The following is an 8,037-nucleotide window of genomic DNA, read 5'->3' as shown; positions in this document are numbered from 1 at the left end:
AAGCACACACACTGGGTACAATTTTGAATCGCAAATGCACATAACCTGCATGTCTCTGGGCTGTGGGAGGAAACCCACGCAGATGCACATCCAAATTTAATTTCTTTAAATATTTAACAATATCGTAAGGTTGATGGCTATTTAAGTTTAAGAACATTTGCTAATTTTATGTCGTACACGCGTCCCAAAATGTATACATTACATTAAACACGTAAATATCGCATCGGGTCATTAAATAAATGAAACCTCAGAGGACACCGCGGAACCCAGACTTTGACATGTTAAAGCAAAAGTGAAACATTTCTTTTAAACATGGCCATTGTCCCCGTTATAGCTGTCGTATTCATATAATATAGCGCCTCTCTAAAGCAATTCATATATTTATAGGATTTATTGATCTTTTGATTGGCAATGGTCCAACTGCAGAGATATGCTGAAGAGTAGCGTCATATTGTGATTCTGACAAAGGCGTTGGATGACAACGTGTACAAGTCCCCGCAGTGAGTGCATGTTGTAGGTGGGGGCATTTGCTTGTCCACAGGTGGTCCAGGACTGTTTCCTGCCTTTCGCCCAAAGCCGCTAGAATAGGCTGTGGCTTCCTGAAGCAGCCGTGCCATCAAGAAGACGAATTCACCAAATAAGCATATGAATGGTTCAAATGTCACACCACTAGCGTTTTGTCTGTTTTTCTTTGTTTGAAGTGAGCGGTGTCCTTTCATTTTCTTTCTTTCTTTCTTTGTTTCCAGGTGCACTCCACAGACCCCTGAGCAGTTTGAAAAGTTCTGGTCGTGTATATCCTAAATGTGGGGATGCTGACAAATCGGCACATTCCCCTAGATAAGAGGGCAATAAATAGACGAGTGCAGTTTAAAATCAAAAATGCAAAAGTTCACATTTGTTTGCGTACTTAGCATACATCCCGTTTTATTTTTAGGGGAAAATTAGCCCGGAGATGTTCATTTTGTCACAACATTCTGGCACCGTTCGATGATGTCACATTCTCCCTGGTTCAGTTCACAGTATTAAACTGGGATTTACACGGACATTCTCCATAACCTGCACACACACGATAACCCACCGATGATGCTTCATTTTAGTAAAGCAAACCTGCCAGGCTCGAGCACTGGAAGACCTACGTGTCACTCAGAATGGGCGTACATGCTGAAAGAATGTGTACGGTTATTGATCGTACGTCACGTGTTATAAAGTGACTTCACTCTGATTGGATGTAAAGAATGTGTTACGGTTATTGATCGTACGCCACGTGTTATAAAGTGACTTCACTCTGATTGGATGTAAAGAATGTATCGGTTATTGATCGTCGTCACGTGTTTATAAAGTGACTTCACTCTGATTGGTTGTAAAGAATATGTACGGTTATTGATCGTCGTCACGTGTTATAAAGTGACTTCACTCTGGTTGTAAAGAATGTGTTACGGTTATTGATCGTACGTCACGTGTTATAAAGTGACTTCACTCTGATTGGATGTAAAGAATGTGTTACGGTTATTGATCGTCGTGTCACGTGTTATAAAGTGACTTCACTCTGACGCGATGCTGCTCATCACTCATCCACTTTTGTCGTACAATATCTGGCGCAAATCATACTGTAAATGAAGTGATGTGTCATAATAACAACAAGCTTAGTAAGTTTACCTACATGAAGATGTGTAAAAAATATTCAGTCCTCTTTGACTGAGGCATATTTCTGTTGATCCATGCGCAATTTAACTTAATTTTTTCAAGGATTTCTCTAACTAAAAATCATACTTTTTATATGCTACTTACGTCATGTTGTGTGTAGTGATGGCCAAGAAAAAAAATGTACTCTCATCTTTTCATTCAGAATGGAGAGAAAATGTTTATAATAGAAGCCAATGGTATTCAGTGCTGTACAATGGCAAGTGATGTGACAAACGTCTGTAGGAAGAAAAACAAATCACGTTATTCATGTCCCATAATCCACATGCCAGTTGTCCAGTCGAATGCTCAAAACGTGTATAATGCATGCATTATTGTCAAAATTTAATTAAGTAGGCACCTCCGGAATGATCTGTGCACATAAAAAACAGGAAACCCAAAGGCTCAAGGTAAAGACATTTTGAATTGAAGGCAGAACCTCTCACCTTCATTTATTGGTCAAGAATCTTGTCTTCAATTCAAAACCTCATTCCCATGAGGCTTCAGGTTTCCTGTTTATGTTGTGCGTTAATAACTCCAGAAGTATCTATTTAACGATATTTTAACTAAAAACAAGCACACGATTTGCACGTTTTGAGCATATGACTGTACAGTTGGCATGTGGATTATGCAACAGTAACGTGAGAATTTTTTTGGCCGTGGATGTTTTTCCTATTGGGCATTATTGGCTTCTATTATATCATAAATTTTTTTTCTCTCCATTCTACATGAAAAGAGGAGATTACATATTTTTCTTGGCCATCACTGAAAACAACATGGAGTAAGTAACATGAATGTTTTTGAGTAGAGTATTGCTTTAAATGTTTTTATTTGTAACTGAAAGATCAAGCTTTCTAGCCTTCTGCAATTCATTAAATATCTCAAGATGAGGAAAAGCTGCAAATATAAATGAAAAAATATAGCGCCTTTCAAAAGAACTATATGAGAATCACTTGTAGCTGCACGTCTGGCTTCAAAGGCCCACCTTGTACTTCACTGACCACGGGGCGTGGACGCCTGCTGCTCCCCCTAAGAAGCTCACCTTTCTCCTGCTCATCTTTTGGTGATCGGCTTTGCAGTCGCAACTGGCAGCTGCCTGATTTTTGAATCCCAAGGCTCTCCTGCGGTCAAAACTCCCTTTTATCAAATATGAACCGCCAGCCACTCCAGTCTTAGCACTCATGGCAGGTCAGAGAATGAAGAGCAAGGGCCCGACTCTGTCAGCTGGATTAACACAAGTGCTCCTTTTTGAAACGTATACTTTTATTAGTAGCTGTTGACTGATATTCTCTGCAAGTCATATATAAAATAAAACCGGTATGGTGCATTGAAAATATTTGCTCCCTTTGCAATGTTTCTTTACTTTTGAAAATTTATGATACTGAATGCTGTATGGTCTTCAATCAAAATGTTTGCTGTGAAAGGCACTACACTGATAGGTTGAACCCGACTGCATGGCAGATGTTAAGAGAGCCTGTCATAACTGTTCAAATGCCATTATAAAAGTGCGTGAGCTCCTTTAAGCTGTTCTGTAATAAAGAGAATTCTTAATACAGTCGTAGTGTTAGAGTTCCCTAAAAAGGCACTTTATAGTCAAATTAGAGTAGCAGTATTGTCACGTGTCCAGAGTTCACTGAAAGCAGCACTTCCATGTTCAAGCAACATGTAGACTAACAGCGATGAAGGAATTGATTGATCTGTCCTCAGTCACTTACAGGAAAACTAGAATTGTATGCAGAAGTTGGGCAGAGAACCAAAAGAGCTATGCGCTCGTCGCTGGGTGGTCCTCTGGGCATGTCCTTGTGTCAGTAAATGCTATTCCTCCGAGCTGAAGCTCATTTCAGTCTTGCTCAAGAGACTAAAAACTGATAAACAACAATGGAAATGCCAGTGCCAGCAGCACCCAAGGGGGAGAGTTGATGAGCTCTCAGTGCCACCACTGCTGCTTGGGTTATTCAGACAGAATGTCACCACTGAGTTACAATGACACGAGGCCAAGGCTTTGACACTCTAAAGCCTAGGAAACACATCAGCATTTACCAGCATTTACCTGAGCTCCACTAAGGGCTTTAAATGAATGAACAGAAACAACAAAACCAGCAGCAATGAACAAGAGGCAGGAACCGAGCCCAAATAGGATGCCAGTCCATCCCAGGGTGCTCTCACTAACATAAAACGCAAATCATTGGGATGTAGGAGGAAAATGGGAATGCCAAGAATGGAGCCCAACACGCATGACAAGAATGTGCACACGCGGCGGTTACCGAGCTGAGAGCCCCTTGAAGCATTGGACTAGATAAGCAAGTGAGAAAGCTGATGGAGGGTGGCGCAGTGGGTAGCGCTGCTGCCTTGCAGTTAGGAGGCCCGGGTTCGCGTACTGTGTCCTCCCTGCGTGGAGTTTGCATGTTCTCCCGTGTCTGCATGGGTTTCCTCTCACAGTCCAAAGACATGCCAGTTAGGTGGATTGGCGATTCTAAATTGGCCCTAGTGTGTGCTTGGTGTGTGAGTGTGTGTCCTGCGGTGGGTTGGCACCCTGCCGGGATTGGTTCCTGCCTTGTGCCCTGTGTTGGCTGGGATTGGCTCCAGCAGACCCCCGTGACCCTGTGTTCGGATTCAGCGGGTTGGAAAATGGATGGATGGATGGAAAGCTAATGGATGGAAAACTAAAGACTAAGCTACAAGGAAGCTGGCCTACCAACGTTCAGTAGCATATTGAACAGACAGGGTGGCCCAGGGGATTCTGGGCAGAGGGGCGTTACTCTATACATACAGTGCATATAATTCAAGGTGGACTAACAATTTCACTCACATATTCATTCATCAACAAAAACATTATCTTCTGTTTACTTAAAAAAAGCTCAAATTTGGCAGGATGGTAAATCCAGGTCAGTAGGCATCTGTTAAGAAAGGACTAAACTAAAACACCCCAAAATCTCAAAAACGCTTTCACCAATTTGATTGAAATTTGTTGACATTCTAGAAAAAAAGAAAGTTAGCCGAGCTGTATTTATTTGTCCATATTTCATTGATAATAATCCTGTACTGAGCACACTATGCTAACGAGCTGCACAGCGCTGACCGAAGCCTAAAAATAACGAGTCACAGCTGCCCTGTGGCCTGTTGGGGCATGCTGGCATATGCAAATGAAGGTCTCCAGTAGAGCCAATGAGTGGTGTTGACAAACAGCTCCACTGACCAGTAGAGTGGACTGATGAGTGAAGAACGGGCGCTGCTGTCTTAGACAAGAAAAAGAAACTGCATTGGCACACCCCATTCAGACGGAGCTGTGCAGTGGAAGGAAGGAGGAGTTCGGAGTTCTGCTAAACAACTGTTGTTCCCATACAAAGCTCCTATTTCAAGTTGTATATTGGTTCTGATCAATTAAAATGGGAACCCTTCTGATTGGTAACATATCGATTGCACACCATGTAATATGTGTAAAGGCAAATGGAAACTATTTTATGGTTTATCATTGTGTGAAGAAGGTACAAAAAGTAGTAGGTTTGGAAATTCAGCATTAAATGGTCCAATCTGTAGTGAGACAGTGGAAGTGAAAGTAAGTTTTCTCATGTAACACAAATGGTGACAATTACAATGATGTTGTACTTTATATGAATGACAGACAAAATCCCTGAGCCTAAGCAACCATTTGTGATTTGCTAGCTGCATCAGGAATGTTCACAAGTGTATTTGAAGTTCACAGAAATGGTGCATTATTTTCTAAATTTGGGGTAGATGGTCAGACCGTTAAGAGTTTAATGCATTTTGTTTTTATGAACCTACTCTATTACTACTATTGATCTTGCTCAAACTCAAAGTTGGTTACACCAAACATCACAATCAAGCACATTCTTTTGCTTAAATGATATGACCAAATTATCTCTAAACTAATAAAACATGAAAATGCAACCGCAGTTCTAGATATTGTGAACTGTGCCCGCAGTTTATCCCGCCAAGTCCCCAAGCCGCCAGATGGAGCCCTCCCTGCAGTATGGAGGTGCCCTAAGACCAGCAGGAGTCATGGACTATGTAGTTTTATCCTCAGCCCTGCTGGATACCACAGGGGCCGCAAGAGGGAGCTGCAGGGAGGACCAAAGACTTATTTGTACACTATGACCCGGAAGTTCGTCATAGGAAGAGCGACGGACTTCGGGATGAAGAAAAGTACTTTTACCTGACCGGAAGTGATACAAGATCACATGGACTGGGGACTGGGAACACTTCCGGGTCAGGGAATATAAAGGACTGAGGGAGCTCCCTGACGGCGAGCTGAGCTGGGTGGTAGGAGGGCAACGCGTCTGGGAGTGGAGGATTGGGATTATTATTGATTTATTGGTTTATTGTATTGTTTAGAAATATAGTGGAGTGGAGGGTGCTTGGTGCACATTATTATAATAAATATAATCATTGTGGCAATTTTACCAGGTGTTTGGCGTGGTACCTGAGGGTTCAAGGGAGCACTAGCCCCCACTGCAACAATATACAGAAAATATCAAAAGAAATCAATCCAAAAATCTGTGGCTAAATATGCCAAATAAATTCCAGAGAGTAACAGAGTTGCAGTTGCACAAAAACAAATCCCAAAGTGAACAGACTTGTGTTTGCTAAATACACTCAAAAACATCCAGAAATTCACAGGGCTACCAGAAGACATATTGATATGAACAGTGAAACCGCTGCTCAACATGCAGATTAAAAAGATATCCGCTTGACTCAAAAATTGCAATGAAGAGTTTCATTACAATTCACACATTGATTATAAATCTAAAAATAAATTCTTTTGAATATTAAAGTCCATATTGTTGTGCATTAACAATGGACTGATGAACCACCTGGGACGTGTTACAAGAGAGGTACCTTTTGAAGACTTACCAGATCCTATTACAAGTTCTGTATTTCTTTACACCCAGACTCTGAACACTCTCTCAGCGCTATAAAACGTTCAATTCTGTGCTTCAAATAACACAATTTAAGGCAAAAGAATAATCATGACAAACATTCAAGTACAAGACAGGTGTATTAGCTGGGCAAAGTAACACAGCCAGCGTTCAAGGAAATCTTTTTTTTTACACTTGGTGATGACCACTTTTGGATGAGATGGCTTTGTGCTTTGGACTTGCTTCTGCATCCAAAGCAGCAATGTTAGTTTTGCTTACACGGTGTTGTGCTCTCATCGTTGCTCAAGCTCCTGACTTCAGTGTGGTGCCTTGGATGGGGAGAGTCGGTAAACGATTCCTCACCCACCTTTACCCTGGCACATGACTACAGGAAGTTACAAGAATGGAGTGTGCATGTTCATCTTTTTTGTTTTAATTTTATAGTCCTGTGCCACTTTATTATGTTTAATAACGCAAGTCTAAGGTGGCTCACTACTGTATGTATGAATGAATGAATGTGTGTGTAAGCACTCACTTTAATAAACTCAAGTCTGTCCAGGGGTTGGTTCCTCTAAGCTTGTACTGGCAGGGAGAGACCATGATCATTAAGGTGGTGCTCCCAACGTGAGGCTCATCTATTGCACTCGGGTGTGCTGAACCCTATGATTTCCACAATCTGGGAAACTGACTTGTGATAGTCGGGGACTGCATTCACACTACGTTACTGAGAACCTTACATGGTCGATAAACACTACCACTCTGGTCAAAAATTCAAGCAATTTTTAATGACATTCACAAAATTCAATCTGTCTCCGAGCTGCTTGTGTCCTTTTAGTACTGCTCCTAGAAAACCCTTCCGACATACCGCATCATTGGGTAGTATGCAGACTGTACAGCTGCAGACAAAAAAGCTTTTCAGAGAGTGGTAGTCCCTGTACAGAAAATAAATAGACACCATTTGCCATCACAAGAAGACATTTTTAGATCACCATACCTTTGCAAAGCCAGCAGCATTGTGAAAGACACTTCACATTCCTGCCATCCTTTTTACCCTGCAGCCTTTTGGGAGATGCCATAGGGCTACAAAAATCTCAAGTTCAAGCACTTTATTGTCATTGTGTAACACAACGAAATTACTTTTGTGACAGCCTCAAGGTGCATTTAAAGAAAAGTCAAATACTGTAATTCCAAATATGTCGTATACAGTGTTAAGTGATCAAGTAACCAGAGCAAATTACCATATTTACTCGTGTACCACGCGTCCTTGTGTAAGACACGCACCCTAATTTTAACAAAGAAAATCGCAAAAAGTTTTGCCCGTGTCACGACGCGCATTGTGATTGTATAGGAAGCGTTTAAAGAGAGTGAGCACTGTCGGCGAGAGCATGCGCGAAAAGAGCGAGTGCGAGCAAGTGAAAGAGAGAAAGAGAGCGCGAGCAAGCAAGTGAGAGAGCGCGTGTGCGGAGCCCAAGCAGAAGAA

The 8,037-nt window shown here is 41.7% G+C and overlaps 1 pseudogene; it reads left to right on the top strand.

Moving 5' to 3' along the window:
• Positions 1 to 7,145: 7,145 nt before the first annotated feature.
• Positions 7,146 to 7,245, top strand: LOC120515296 (annotated as a pseudogene).
• Positions 7,246 to 8,037: the final 792 nt, after the last annotated feature.

The sequence above is a fragment of the Polypterus senegalus genome, chromosome 14 (genome assembly GCF_016835505.1).
Source record: "Polypterus senegalus isolate Bchr_013 chromosome 14, ASM1683550v1, whole genome shotgun sequence".
NCBI classification, from domain to species: Eukaryota; Metazoa; Chordata; class Cladistia; order Polypteriformes; family Polypteridae; genus Polypterus; species Polypterus senegalus.
Note: the sequence above shows the minus strand (reverse complement) of the source record. Positions and strands in the feature narration are given on the sequence as shown.